General features: G+C 44.8%; 1 protein-coding gene across 1 annotated transcript in view; it reads left to right on the top strand.

Moving 5' to 3' along the window:
- KCMF1 (potassium channel modulatory factor 1) overlaps window positions 1-16,197 on the top strand; it is a 459,539-nt gene that overhangs the window by 165,262 nt on the left and 278,080 nt on the right. The window lies entirely within an intron of this gene.

Here is a 16,197-nt window from a genome sequence, read left to right on the forward strand (position 1 = left end):
TCGCTTCACAATCTGTTAATCGTGGTTTTCTTTGAAAATGTTATGATCATAGTTTCAACTGACAATGGTTAGTAATGAGACTTGTTCGATGTTGAGTCACAGCTTTCCATTGTCTCATACTTGCAGCCGTCTTCTGATTACATTTTTTGGCATACTTTGTTCCCAACAGTTCTGAGTAAAAAAGGTTAATAGAGCGAACAAGAAAAATAGCTGAACAGAAATAAAAATGTATGTGGCACTCCAGTGGATACATATGTAATTTTAAGTTTCCTTGGCTAGAGAAGCACCCAACTTGCAATTACTGCCATCCTGCGGATCAGTAGAAGGGTACATATAGTACTTGCTTCATATTCTGGCGTATACCATTTATGGCTAGGAGACAGTCTAGGCCAATAGTGTGGGACACTAAAATATAAGTAAAAAGATACACACAAAATGTATGGAATGGATCTCAGGCTGGGCCTCATCACAGTCAGGCCAGGGTTTTAACAATGAATCAGGAATGCAGAGTGATTGCATCCTTTATTCTAGTGATGGCCACAGTTGTAACAAGTTATAGCTAGAGTATATCGATGTCCCCTCTACACCGCGTAGGGGAGAGTTGGCCCTGAAGAGAGAATGACCTCCGAGCCAAAGTACTTTACGAAGTAGGATATGCTGGAGACCTGGAGGAATTGATGCCTTCTTGTTGAAACCTGAGCACAATTTCATAAAATTTCAGTGCCTCTGAAATTATAGATCTTTTTATCACATAGGCAGTTGGAAAATCAGTGTTCCGTTAAGACTGAATCCTTGAGAAATGAACTCCCCTCAAAAGGGGACAAGGAGGCCACAGCACACAGAGTATAATGTCCAACAGTATAGCACGAAAACGTAATCCTGGTGACGTGTTGCAGGTAACAGGAAATATCAAGTTGAAGAAAGTCTCAAGTCCTTTTTTGTGTGGCAGATGATGTCTTTTATTAGTAGGTGTTTAGAGATGGTTGTGTCATCATGGAGAAACAGCCAACACGTGTTTCGTCACACAAGTGACTTCATCAAGGCTGTAAAATAGTAAGGAAAGCAAAATATGGGCATATGTGTGGATATCAAATCTAATGTGCGCCAGTCAGGTAATTGTGTGAGGAAGATTCCAAAGTGACTAATAGTAAACATGTAGTGAACACGGCATAGATGATACGTGTAAAGTGAAAGGGACCCAAACCATAAAAAGTGAGAGTGACCGGCGAAGCAAACTGGTCACTAAATATCAACTGTGGACAGAAGACTCAGACAGATTGAGTCTACAATGCTATGTATCTAGAAACCATGTTGTCAACACGCCTGGTATGAAGTGAACTGTACTAGATGAGAGAGTGTTGTAGGATTGAGAGAGGCCAGAGAAAAGGGAGAGTAGCAGACATAGAAACATGAAAAGAGAGGACGGGCTAAAGCAAAAAGTGAGACTAAGGTAGACTATGAAGACAGGAGTAGAAAGATTAGTACATACCTATTAGAAAGTAGTAGATCTGCATGTGGTATGGCTGCTAAAACAGCTGTCGGTGCGTGCAGGAATTCGATATGTCTAGTACAATCGGTAATGCGGGCCCTGATAAGCCTGTGGTCGTAACCTAGGGAGGTTTCGGATAAGATGTGGTTGGAAAAATATATTAGAAATGTACAAGAAGGCCAGAGACTCAGAGGATACTTCGTTACAAAGATAGGGCATAACCCAGTCATGGGTGGTATGTTTATACTAGTATGGTAACAGACAGAATAAAATGAAGCAGTGAAGTGGCATCAAGGTAGTTAAAACGGGTCAAAACAGAGGTAATCAAAGTATCTGAGCGTATGGCACGTTGGGGTGCAAGCATGGCTTCCAAGGGTAGCGATCACTAAGGTAAGAAAAATTGAGCCATTCGAGCGTGTGATAAAGATGTACTAGAAGCGTATTTTAAAAGAAGTGCCGATCAATAAGGTGGGGAACATTAGCCGCACTAACGTGGGGCAGTATTGTAGAGAAATGCCTAGAACGCGGTGGATGGGAAAATGGTACGGATCATATAAGCAGAAGCGCGGTCGGAAATACGTATAAAAAACGTTGGTATGAGTATAAAAGTAGACCAACCGGTCGCGTAATGAGCGATGGCTGAGTGGTATTAAGACTGCTGAGACATGGAGAGAAGTATGGTGGCGGTGATCCAGCTGGTTGTGTAGTGACCGCTGGCTAAGTGAAGTTGTAACTGTAGAAACGCCGGGAAGCGTTTGGTGATTGAAAATTACCAGGAGTCGGGGCGTACGGTAGCAATAAAAATGAGAGTGAAATGTCAAAGGCAACGTGCAAAGCCGGGCGAGAGTGAGTGGAGCTTACAACAGAGTGGCAATAGCGGCAGAGTAACAATACCTTGGAAGAGGAGCAGCGTCGGGCTTCGTGAGAGTTCAAGAGCGTCTAGTGGTCTGTGAAGACCTACGTTCTTACGTAGAAATAGAGGGTGGGAGTATCAACGAAGGAGAAGAAGGACTAGCAGGACTGTTGTGGTAGCTAGAGCGGTGGCCATCTTAAGTGTACCAAGAAGAGAATAGTACAACTATAAAGTAGATACGAACAAGCCAACAGCAGGAGCCGGTAAAGACTCAAGCATATTTGAACAAATGTAAAGTGGAGGGTAAGTGAATGGAGTAAGATAAAAAACAAAACATAACACATAGAGAAGTTCAATCCAGTGAACGAGCAGTAGAGAGTGTAAGAAGAGCCATGTATAAGTGTGAAATGGGTAAGGCATTAAGGTAATGCGAATAAGTAAGGGATAACAGCAGATAATGAAATAGCCAAAAAAATCTTTTGTCAAGAAACATAATCGTGTCAAGTTGGCCAGTGAGAGTTAAGGGCCAAAACTATGACGAATAGTACATAACAGCAACAATCTGTACGCTTAGGTAGACGTACAGGTACAATGATGGAGTACAAAGTAGGCAACAACAATGTAAAGATCAAGAAAAATGTGAAGTGTACATGTCGAGCACAGATATAGTTATGCACATAAATATAAAATCGAAAAGGATGCAACACGGGAGATACACACATGGAGCAAAATACAATCATGTAAGAAAAAAATGTAGTTCACTATCCGTATTCAGGCCTAATTCAACTGCACAGAGTTTTATGATCCATTTAGACTCGCATCTCCGAAGGTCCCTGGTTCTGTCTCCCCATCTCGGTGAGTTGGCGATCTGAGTGATGCCATGGAATCTAATGTCCAAGAGGTCTTTTTCCCCGTGTGCGGTGTTGAAATGAACAGCAAGGGGATAGTTAGTATTGACATTCCTAATGGCTCTCACATGTTCCTGAATACGTTCTTTCATTGGACGTATGGAACTACCAACATAAATTAAGCCACATACACAGATCAGGCAATATACAGTATACTTGGTGTTACAATTCATGAAGGACTTCACGTGGTATGTGGTTGCAGTATTGTAAGAAAAGGAAGTGGTTTTGTTGAGGGCTAGTTGGCAGGATATGCAGCAACCACATTTGTAAAAACCATTCGGTCTCTCTAGCAGCCACATTGAGGGTTGTGATTGAGGGGAGGGACAGAGAAAACTGGGACACAGAATGTTCCTAAGGGTCCGACCTCTGCTATGTACAATGGAGGGTGTACCACCCAGTGATTCTTTGAGACAAGTGTCCAACATTAACAGGTGCCAGTGTTTCTTAAGAATGTGTAGCACAGTGTTACTAGCAGAGCTGTATTGTGTAATGAAAGAGACCGGTCTTTTGTTAGGGGGACCCTTGGTAACAGGTTTTTTGGTGTTTTTGATCAATAAATCATGTTGGTTTTTGTTCAGGATGCGTTTGCTTGCTGCCGAGATGAGTTTATTAGTGTAGCCCCTGGCTTGGAAGCGGTAAGTCAGGTTCTTAAGTTCTTGTTTGAACACTTGAGTATCAGTGCAGTTGCGTCGAATCCTGACCATTTCTCCGTATGGGATGGCCCTAATCTGTGAGAAGGGGTGAGCACTGTGCGCATGTAGAACGGCATTGCAAGCAGTGGGTTTCCTGTATAGTCTTGACATGATCTTGTTGTTAGTGATGTACAGGAGTAAGTCCAGGAATTCTATTCGATTAGTGTCAACCTTGTGAGTGAACACCAAGTTGAACTCATTCGTATTGAGGTATTCGATAAGTATATTGAGATCCGAGATATTACCAGTCCAAATAGTAAGAATATCATCAATATACCTTCCCCAATACAGGATGTGTTCAGTGAGATGTGTCGGGCAGTTGGACCACAAGTGTATTTTCTCAAACTGGCCCATATAGAGGTTGGCATATGAGGGAGAGAACTTGGCTCCCATGGCTACACCCTGGCACTGTCGAAACCACCTGCCGTCATGTAGGAATACATTGTTTTCCAGTACCAGTCGTGTGAGGTCAAGGAGCATCTGTGTGTGTTCATACAATGTGGCATCACGGGCACTAAGCGTGAGTTGGAGCATTTCAAGTCCCCTTTCCAGGGGAATAGCCGTGTAGAGGGAGCTAACGTCAAGGCTAACAAACACGCAACCTTCCGTCCACTCTATGTCTTCAAGTTGGCACAACAAGTCACGAGTGTCCTGTATATATGACGGCAGGTTATGTACCAATGGTTGGAGAAACGAGTCAATGTACTCAGATATGTGTTCAGTAGGAGAACCAATCCCTGAGATAATGGGTCTACCAGGAGGAAAACCGCCTGGTTTGTGGACTTTGGGTAGGATATATATGCAAGGAGCCCGGGGTGCCTCAGTGTACAGATATCTGTATTCTAAGTCGGTCAGAAGGCACTGATTTTTCCAAAATGTCAAGTTCGATGGCATCTGTCGCTGTAGATACGCATGTTCTGCAATAGCTCGCCATCTGGTGTTGGGCCGGAGTGTTACAAGTTGTTTTTCTTCGAAGAAGTCTTTCGAGTCACGGGACCGAGTGACTCCTCCTTTTGTCTCCATTGCGCATGGGCGTCGACTCCATCTTCGATTGTTTTTTTTCCGCCATCGGGTTCGGACGTGTTCCTGTCGCTCCGAGTTTCGGAACGGAAAATTAGCTAATTTCGGAAGATTTTCGTCGGTATTGTTGCGTTCGGGATCGGCGTACTTAGATTCCACACCGCATCGAAGATCGGAGAGCTCCGGTGCCCTTCGGGGTAGTTTTTTCGATCCTCCGTCGGTGCCTGGTCGGCCCGACCGCGTGCTGAAGAACGCCGATGGAACGGACCCCGTTCCGTTTCTGCCCCAAATGCCACAATAAATACCCCTACACAGACCAACACTTGGTCTGCAACCTGTGCCTGTCACCTGAGCACAGCGAAGACACCTGCGAGGCCTGTCGTGCGTTCCGGTCCCGAAAAACAATCCGAGACCGTCGAGCCAGAAGACTTCAGATGGCGTCCGCTCCGACAGCCCAACGGGAGTTCGAGGAACAAGAAGAGGAAGGTACCTTCTCGATCCAAGACTCAGACTCCGAAGGATTCGACGATACACAAACCGTGAGTAAGACGTCGAAATCCACTCAAAGGAACATTTACAAGGCCCAGGGGACGCCACTGCCACCAGGCCATGGCTCGACCCATAAAATCGGTGACCGACCGTCGGCACCGAAAAAGGCCCAAACAGTGCCGAGATCGTCCGACTCCGGTCGAGACACCGGCACGCAGCCTTCTCGGGACCGAGAAAGTGCTGGAGACAAGCCTCGACACCGAGATGCCGGTGTGGACACGGCTCGACGCCGAGACAGCGGCACCGAAACAGATCGACGCCGAGAGGTTTCGGCCCCGAAAAGGAAAAAAGTCACCTCGGAGCCGAAAAAACACGCAGACAAAGTTTCGATGCCGAAACAGACTGCAAGCGACCCAGCTTCAGGCTCTTAAACAGAAGAGCACTCGCTAACCTCCCAAATGCAGAAGCATAGGTTTGAGGAAGAGCTACAAGCAACTGATGTAGACCATACGCAAAAGCGTATCTTCATTCAGCAGGGGACAGGAAAAATAAGCACCCTTCCCCCCATTAGGAGAAAGAGAAGGTTGGAGTTCCAGACGGAACAAACACCACAACCAAAAGTGGTGAAAAGAGTTACACCACCACCCTCTCCTCCGCCCGTGATTAACGTTTCACCAGCACAAACTCCATCACACTCCCCAGCTCACACCACCATGAGCCAGGGTGACCAAGATCAGGACGCATGGGACCTATATGACGCCCCAGTGTCAGATAACAGTTCGGAGGCATACCCTACAAAGCCATCTCCACCAGAAGACAGCACCGCGTACTCTCAAGTGGTGGCTAGAGCAGCACAATTTCACCACGTAAGCCTCCACTCAGAACAGGTCGAGGATGATTTCTTATTCAACACATTCTCCTCCACCCACAGCTCATACCAAAGCCTGCCTATGCTCCCTGGTATGCTCCGGCACGCAAAAGACATCTTTAAGGAGCCGGTCAAAAGTAGGGCAATCACACCAAGGGTGGAAAAAAAGTATAAGCCGCCTCCTACGGACCCGGTTTTCATCACTACACAGCTGCCACCAGACTCTGTCGTTGTAGGAGCAGCTAGGAAAAGGGCCAACTCTCACACATCTGGAGATGCACCACCCCCAGATAAAGAAAGCCGCAAGTTCGATGCAGCTGGTAAAAGAGTCGCAGCACAAGCTGCAAACCAGTGGCGCATCGCGAACTCCCAGGCACTACTTGCGCGCTATGACAGAGCCCACTGGGACGAGATGCAACATCTCATTGAACATCTGCCCAAGGACTTACAAAATAGGGCAAAACAAGTGGTTGAAGAGGGACAGGCCATCTCCAACAACCAGATACGCTCCTCCATGGACGCTGCAGATACAGCTGCACGGACAATTAATACATCTGTAACTATCAGAAGGCATGCATGGCTCCGAACGTCTGGATTTAAACCAGAGATTCAACAAGCAGTTCTCAATATGCCTTTTAATGAAAAAGAACTGTTCGGTCCAGAAGTGGACACAGCGATTGAGAAACTCAAAAAAGATACAGACACTGCCAAAGCCATGGGCGCACTCTACTCCCCGCAGAGCAGAGGGAATTACAGCACATTCCGTAAAACGCCCTTTCGAGGGGGGTTTCGGGGTCAAAGCACACAAGCCAGCACCTCACAAGCCACACCGTCCAGTTACCAGGGACAGTATAGAGGAGGTTTTCGGGGACAATATAGAGGAGGGCAATTCCCTAGAAATAGAGGGAGATTTCAAAGCCCCAAAACCCCTACTACTAAACAGTGACTCACATGTCACTCACCCCCTCCACACAACACCAGTGGGGGGAAGAATAGGTCATTATTACAAAGCATGGGAGAAAATCACTACAGACACTTGGGTTCTAGCAATTATCCAACATGGTTATTGCATAGAATTTCTTCAATTCCCTCCAAACATACCACCAAAAGCACAAAATCTAACAACACACCATTCCAATCTCCTGGAGATAGAAGTGCAGGCACTATTGCAAAAGAATGCAATCGAATTAGTGCCAAACACACAAATAAACACAGGAGTTTACTCACTGTACTTTCTGATACCAAAGAAGGACAAAACACTGAGACCAATCCTAGACCTCAGAGTAGTGAACACTTTCATCAAATCAGACCACTTCCACATGGTCACACTACAAGAAGTATTGCCATTGCTAAAACTACACGACTACATGGCAACTTTAGACCTCAAGGATGCTTATTTCCATATACCAATACACCCATCGCACAGGAAATACCTAAGGTTTGTATTCAAAGGAATACATTACCAATTCAAGGTACTGCCTTTCGGATTAACAACCGCACCAAGAGTCTTTACCAAATGTCTAGCGGTAGTCGCTGCACACATAAGAAGGCAGCAAATACATGTGTTCCCATATTTGGACGACTGGCTAATCAAGGCCCATTCGTTCATACAGTGCTCAAATCACACAAATCAGATCATACAAACCCTCTTCAAACTCGGGTTCACCGTCAACTTTACAAAATCCAACATTCTGCCGCGCAAGGTACAACAATACCTAGGAGCCATAATAGACACATCAAAGGGAGTAGCCACTCCAAGTCCACAAAGAATTCTAAATTTCAACACCATCATACAACGCATGTATCCAACACAAAAGATACAGGCAAAGATGGTATTACAACTCCTAGGCATGATGTCTTCATGCATAGCCATTGTCCCAAACGCAAGACTGCACATGAGGCCCTTACAACAATGCCTAGCATCACAGTGGTCTCAAGCACAGGGTCACCTTCTAGATCTGGTGTTAATAGACCGCCAAACTTACCTCTCGCTTCTGTGGTGGAACAACATAAATTTAAACAAGGGGCGGCCTTTCCAAGACCCAGTGCCACAATACGTAATAACAACAGATGCTTCCATGACAGGGTGGGGAGCACACCTCGATCAACACAGCATACAAGGACAATGGAACGTACATCAAACAAAACTGCATATCAATCACCTAGAACTTCTAGCAGTTTTTCAAGCACTAAAAGCCTTCCAACCAATAATAGTTCACAAATACATTCTCGTCAAAACAGACAACATGACAACAATGTATTATCTAAACAAGCAGGGGGGGACGCACTCCACGCAGTTAAGCCTGCTAGCACAAAAAATTTGGCATTGGGCAATTCACAACCAAATTCGCCTAATAGCACAGTTTATACCAGGGATCCAAAATCAACTCGCAGACAATCTCTCTCGAGATCATCAACAGGTCCACGAATGGGAAATTCACCCCCAAATTCTGAACACTTATTTCAAACTCTGGGGAACACCTCAGATAGACTTGTTTGCGACAAGGGAGAACGCAAAATGCCAAAACTTCGCATCCAGATACCCACACAAACAATCCCAAGGCAATGCCCTATGGATGAACTGGTCAGGGATATTTGCTTACGCTTTTCCTCCTCTCCCTCTCCTTCCTTACCTGGTAAACAAACTCAGTCAAAGCAAACTCAAACTCATATTGATAGCACCAACTTGGGCAAGGCAACCCTGGTACACAACGCTGCTAGACCTATCAGTGGTACCCTGCATCAAATTGCCCAACAGGCCAGATCTGTTGACACAGCACAACCAAAAGATCAGACACCCAGATCCAGCATCGCTGAATCTAGCAATCTGGCTCCTGAAATCCTAGAATTCGGGCACTTACAACTTACCCAAGAATGTATGGAAGTCATAAAACAGGCCAGAAGGCCATCCACCAGGCACTGTTATGCAAGTAAATGGAAGAGGTTTGTTTGCTACTGCCATATTAATCAAATACAACCATTACACACAACTCCAGAACATGTAGTGGGTTACTTGCTTCACTTACAAAAATCTAACCTAGCTTTCTCTTCCATTAAAATACACCTTGCAGCAATTTCTGCATACCTGCAGACTACCTATTCAACTTCCCTATATAAGATACCAGTCATTAAAGCATTCATGGAGGGCCTTAGGAGAATTATACCACCAAGAACACTACCTGTTCCTTCATGGAACCTAAATGTTGTCCTAACTAGACTTATGGGTCCACCTTTTGAACCCATGCACTCCTGCGACATACAGTTCCTAACCTGGAAGGTGGCATTTCTCATCGCCATTACTTCCCTAAGAAGAGTAAGCGAGATTCAGGCGTTTACAATACAGGAACCTTTTATACAACTACACAAAAATAAAGTCGTCTTAAGGACCAATCCTAAATTTTTGCCAAAGGTTATTTCACCGTTCCATCTAAATCAAACAGTGGAACTTCCAGTGTTCTTTCCACAGCCAGATACCGTAGCTGAAAGGGCGCTACATACATTAGATGTCAAAAGAGCATTGATGTATTACATTGACAGAACAAAAAACATCAGAAAGACTAAACAACTCTTTATTGCATTTCAAAAACCTCATGCAGGAAACCCAATTTCAAAACAAGGTATAGCCAGATGGATAGTTAAATGCATCCAAATCTGCTACCTTAAAGCTAAACGACAGCTGCCCATTACACCAAGGGCACACTCAACCAGAAAGAAAGGTGCTACCATGGCCTTTCTAGGAAACATCCCAATGCAAGAAATATGTAAGGCAGCCACATGGTCTACGCCTCACACATTCACCAAGCACTACTGTGTAGACGTGTTATCCGCACAACAAGCCACAGTAGGTCAAGCTGTATTAAGAACATTATTTCAGACTACTTCCACTCCTACAGGCTGATCCACCGCTTTTGGGGAAATAACTGCTTACTAGTCTATGCAGAACATGCGTATCTACAGCGACAGATGCCATCGAACTGAAAATGTCACTTACCCAGTGTACATCTGTTCGTGGCATCAGTCGCAGTAGATTCGCATGTGCCCACCCGCCTCCCCGGGAGCCTGTAGCAGTTTGGAAGTTACCTTCAATTATTTATATATGTATCATCTCAACCTTAAATAGGTGCATACTTAGTCACTCCATTGCATGGGCACTATTACTACAATTCAACTCCTACCTCACCCTCTGCGGGGAAAAACAATCGAAGATGGAGTCGACGCCCATGCGCAATGGAGACAAAAGGAGGAGTCACTCGGTCCCGTGACTCGAAAGACTTCTTCGAAGAAAAACAACTTGTAACACTCCGGCCCAACACCAGATGGCGAGCTATTGCAGAACATGCGAATCTACTGCGACTGATGCCACGAACAGATGTACACTGGGTAAGTGACATTTTCATTTCTTTCCAATCAAGCTGGTGATATCGGGAAGGGGATTGGTCGATAGTACAGAGTAGGCCTGGGTGTCACTAAGTTGTCTGTCAATTTCTGTGATGTAGTCCGCCTTGTTCATGATGACAATGTTACCTCCTTTGTCAGCCTCCCTAATGACTATGTCTGAACAGGTAGAGAGTTTGTGCAGTGCCCGGAGTTCATCAGGGTTGAGATTTGCGGTTGGTCTACGGGTGCAGGCACTATTTTTGTCCTCTAGGTCATAGAGAGCCGTACTAACAGCTTTGTAGAATACATCGATGTGGTTGTCTGGAGGCAAAATGGGGACAAACCTAGAATTGGGTTTGAGACCACTGTTGACTTCTAAGTTCGGTATAATGTTAAGTTCAGACAATAACTCAGTGAAACTAGGTGGCGGTGAAGATGTGTTGTCCAGGGAGAGAACCGTATGAATGTCCTGCATGTCCTTAATCGTTTGGTTACAAGTCGGTATTAAAGCGCGAGCACTGTTGTGAGTATCAGGTTTGTTATGAAAGAATTTTTTCAGTTTGAGATTGCGTATGAACTTGAAGAGATCTATGTGTATGTTGGTGTAGTCAGGTTTGGAAGTAGGACAGAAGCCCAGACCCTTTTTCAAGACATTTATTTCATGCACAGACAGTTTCAAATTGGAAAGATTCATGACCTGTACTGTATCATCTGACGTGATGAGGGTTTGATGTGAGGAGAGGCCCTTCAGGACCTCAGGGTTTTTGCGGTGGAGCGAGTTGTCATGCCCTCCCTGATGTTTGTTGTGGTGTTTCCTGCCCCCCCTTCCTGTATCGGCCAAGTTCCTCTAAAAAAGAATGAGACCGTTGGGTTGTGTTTTGTGGAAGTGTGCTGGCAGAGGACCCGTCAATAGGCGAGTCCGAGCAATCACTGGATACATTGGAAATGTCAGACAGACTACCAGCGACGGCTGTAGCCGGTGTCTTGGAGTCGGTGGGTCTGTTGTAAGAGTCTTTGTTAACCTGGTCAAACCTTCGAGCGAAGGTGTAGATCCTGCCATTGCTGTAATCATTGTCATCCCTGACAAGTTTGCGCAATTTTTTATCCTTAATGTATAGTTGGTACCCAGTGAGTATCTCCCTCATGATAATATAGTTTTTGTCAGTCGCATCTGGGAGGTTGAGGGTTTTGATTTCCTCCTCCAGTGATGTAATGTCCTGGAGTAGTTTGGTGCGTTTTCTGTCAGCATGTTTGATCAATATGTTAATCATGCTAAAGGAGGTGGAGGAAATGAGGTGTTCCCATTCCCCAAGTAAGTCGGGGTCAAGGTCTTCAAAAGATGGGAATATGATCACTCGCAATCCTCTGGGAACCTGTTTAAGTTCCAAATAACGTTTGAGAGTGGTGATGTCCCACCACCGGGCTAATTCTTGTTTCTTTAGCCTCTCTAATTTGATAAATTTCTGTCTTAGTCCTTCCTTGGAAGGTGTGAGGTCTGTGGTGCGTGCAGCTAAGGGTTTCCTTGAGAATAGCTCTGCAGCTAGGGAGTCCCGGTTGTCGTCAAATGTAGCCATGTAGGTGGTCTGGGGAAAATAGTATTCCCTATGATCAGAGGGAATACAGATTGTACGAACAGACAGTAAATGTAACTAGAGTGCGGCACACCCTAATCAGACAGAAAATAACCTGGGAGGAGAGACATAGGGGTAGTAAGGGTGAAAGGCGCCGCACTTCTAGGCAGTAAGCATATAGTATCTTAATAGGTATAAACGTACAAAGCAAAAAGTCTGGTGCAAACTGGCCCGGTGCCTTACTACCCGATAGGCACCATACGGGTACTAGGAGTACCCCAGGACAAAATGGGACAAGGAGGCCACAGCACACAGAGTATAATGTCCAACAGTATAGCACGAAAACGTAATCCTGGTGACGTGTTGCAGGTAACAGGAAATATCAAGTTGAAGAAAGTCTCAAGTCCTTTTTTGTGTGGCAGATGATGTCTTTATTAGTAGGTGTTTAGAGATGGTTGTGTCATCATGGAGAAACAGCCAACATGTGTTTCGTCACACAAGTGACTTCATCAAGGCTGTAAAATAGTAAGGAAAGCAAAATATGGGCATATGTGTGGATATCAAATCTAATGTGTGCCAGTCAGGTAATTGTGTGAGGAAGATTCCAAAGTGACTAATAGTAAACATGTAGTGAACACGGCATAGATGATACGTGTAAAGTGAAAGGGACCCAAACCATAAAAAGTGAGAGTGACCGGCGAAGCAAACTGGTCACTAAATATCAACTGTGGACAGAAGACTCAGACAGATTGAGTCTACAATGCTATGTATCTAGAAACCATGTTGTCAACACGCCTGGTATGAAGTGAACTGTACTAGATGAGAGAGTGTTGTAGGATTGAGAGAGGCCAGAGAAAAGGGAGAGTAGCAGACATAGAAACATGAAAAAAGAGGACGGGCTAAAGCAAAAAGTGAGACTAAGGTAGACTATGAAGACAGGAGTAGAAAGATTAGTACATACCTATTAGAAAGTAGTAGATCTGCATGTGGTATGGCTGCTAAAACAGCTGTCGGTGCGTGCAGGAATTCGATATGTCTAGTACAATCGCTTAGTGCCCGTGATGCCACATTGTATGAACACACACAGATGCTCCTTGACCTCACACGACTGGTACTGGAAAACAATGTATTCCTACATGACGGCAGGTGGTTTCGACAGTGCCAGGGTGTAGCCATGGGAGCCAAGTTCTCTCCCTCATATGCCAACCTCTATATGGGCCAGTTTGAGAAAATACACTTGTGGTCCAACTGCCCGACACATCTCACTGAACACATCCTGTATTGGGGAAGGTATATTGATGATATTCTTACTATTTGGACTGGTAATATCTCGGATCTCAATATACTTATCGAATACCTCAATACGAATGAGTTCAACTTGGTGTTCACTCACAAGGTTGACACTAATCGAATAGAATTCCTGGACTTACTCCTGTACATCACTAACAACAAGATCATGTCAAGACTATACAGGAAACCCACTGCTTGCAATGCCGTTCTACATGCGCACAGTGCTCACCCCTTCTCACAGATTAGGGCCATCCCATACGGAGAAATGGTCAGGATTCGACGCAACTGCACTGATACTCAAGTGTTCAAACAAGAACTTAAGAACCTGACTTACCGCTTCCAAGCCAGGGGCTACACTAATAAACTCATCTCGGCAGCAAGCAAACGCATCCTGAACAAAAACCAACATGATTTATTGATCAAAAACACCAAAAAACCTGTTACCAAGGGTCCCCCTAACAAAAGACCGGTCTCTTTCATTACACAATACAGCTCTGCTAGTAACACTGTGCTACACATTCTTAAGAAACACTGGCACCTGTTAATGTTGGACACTTGTCTCAAAGAATCACTGGGTGGTACACCCTCCATTGTACATAGCAGAGGTCGGACCCTTAGGAACATTCTGTGTCCCAGTTTTCTCTGTCCCTCCCCTCAATCACAACCCTCAATGTGGCTGCTAGAGAGACCGAATGGTTTTTACAAATGTGGTTGCTGCATATCCTGCCAACTAGCCCTCAACAAAACCACTTCCTTTTCTTACAATACTGCAACCACATACCACGTGAAGTCCTTCATGAATTGTAACACCAAGTATACTGTATATTGCCTGATCTGTGTATGTGGCTTAATTTACGTTGGTAGTTCCATACGTCCAATGAAAGAACGTATTCAGGAACATGTGAGAGCCATTAGGAATGTCAATACTAACTATCCCCTTGCTGTTCATTTCAACACCGCACACGGGGAAAAAGACCTCTTGGACATTAGATTCCATGGCATCACTCAGATCGCCAACTCACCGAGATGGGGAGACAGAACCAGGGACCTTCGGAGATGCGAGTCTAAATGGATCATAAAACTCTGTGCAGTTGAATTAGGCCTGAATACGGATAGTGAACTACATTTTTTTCTTACATGATTGTATTTTGCTCCATGTGTGTATCTCCCGTGTTGCATCCTTTTCGATTTTATATTTATGTGCATAACTATATCTGTGCTCGACATGTACACTTCACATTTTTCTTGATCTTTACATTGTTGTTGCCTACTTTGTACTCCATCATTGTACCTGTACGTCTACCTAAGCGTACAGATTGTTGCTGTTATGTACTATTCGTCATAGTTTTGGCCCTTAACTCTCACTGGCCAACTTGACACGATTATGTTTCTTGACAAAAGATTTTTTTGGCTATTTCATTATCTGCTGTTATCCCTTACTTATTCGCATTACCTTAATGCCTTACCCATTTCACACTTATACATGGCTCTTCTTACACTCTCTACTGCTCGTTCACTGGATTGAACTTCTCTATGTGTTATGTTTTGTTTTTTATCTTACTCCATTCACTTACCCTCCACTTTACATTTGTTCAAATATGCTTGAGTCTTTACCGGCTCCTGCTGTTGGCTTGTTCGTATCTACTTTATAGTTGTACTATTCTCTTCTTGGTACACTTAAGATGGCCACCGCTCTAGCTACCACAACAGTCCTGCTAGTCCTTCTTCTCCTTCGTTGATACTCCCACCCTCTATTTCTACGTAAGAACGTAGGTCTTCACAGACCACTAGACGCTCTTGAACTCTCACGAAGCCCGACGCTGCTCCTCTTCCAAGGTATTGTTACTCTGCCGCTATTGCCACTCTGTTGTAAGCTCCACTCACTCTCGCCCGGCTTTGCACGTTGCCTTTGACATTTCACTCTCATTTTTATTGCTACCGTACGCCCCGACTCCTGGTAATTTTCAATCACCAAACGCTTCCCGGCGTTTCTACAGTTACAACTTCACTTAGCCAGCGGTCACTACACGACCAGCTGGATCACCGCCACCATACTTCTCTCCATGTCTCAGCAGTCTTAATACCACTCAGCCATCGCTCATTACGCGACCGGTTGGTCTACTTTTATACTCATACCAACGTTTTTTTATACGTATTTCCGACCGCGCTTCTGCTTATATGATCCGTACCATTTTCCCATCCACCGCGTTCTAGGCATTTCTCTACAATACTGCCCCACGTTAGTGCGGCTAATGTTCCCCACCTTATTGATCGGCACTTCTTTTAAAATACGCTTCTAGTACATCTTTATCACACGCTCGAATGGCTCAATTTTTCTTACCTTAGTGATCGCTACCCTTGGAAGCCATGCTTGCACCCCAACGTGCCATACGCTCAGATACTTTGATTACCTCTGTTTTGACCCGTTTTAACTACCTTGATGCCACTTCACTGCTTCATTTTATTCTGTCTGTTACCATACTAGTATAAATATACCACCCATGACTGGGTTATGCCCTATCTTTGTAACGAAGTATCCTCGGAGTCTCTGGCCTTCTTGTACATTTCTAATATATTTTTCCAACCACATCTTATCCGAAACCTCCCTAGGTTACGACCACAGGCTTATCAGGGCCCGCA

This window comes from Pleurodeles waltl, chromosome 1_2 (assembly GCF_031143425.1).
Source record: "Pleurodeles waltl isolate 20211129_DDA chromosome 1_2, aPleWal1.hap1.20221129, whole genome shotgun sequence".
NCBI lineage: Eukaryota > Metazoa > Chordata > Amphibia > Caudata > Salamandridae > Pleurodeles > Pleurodeles waltl.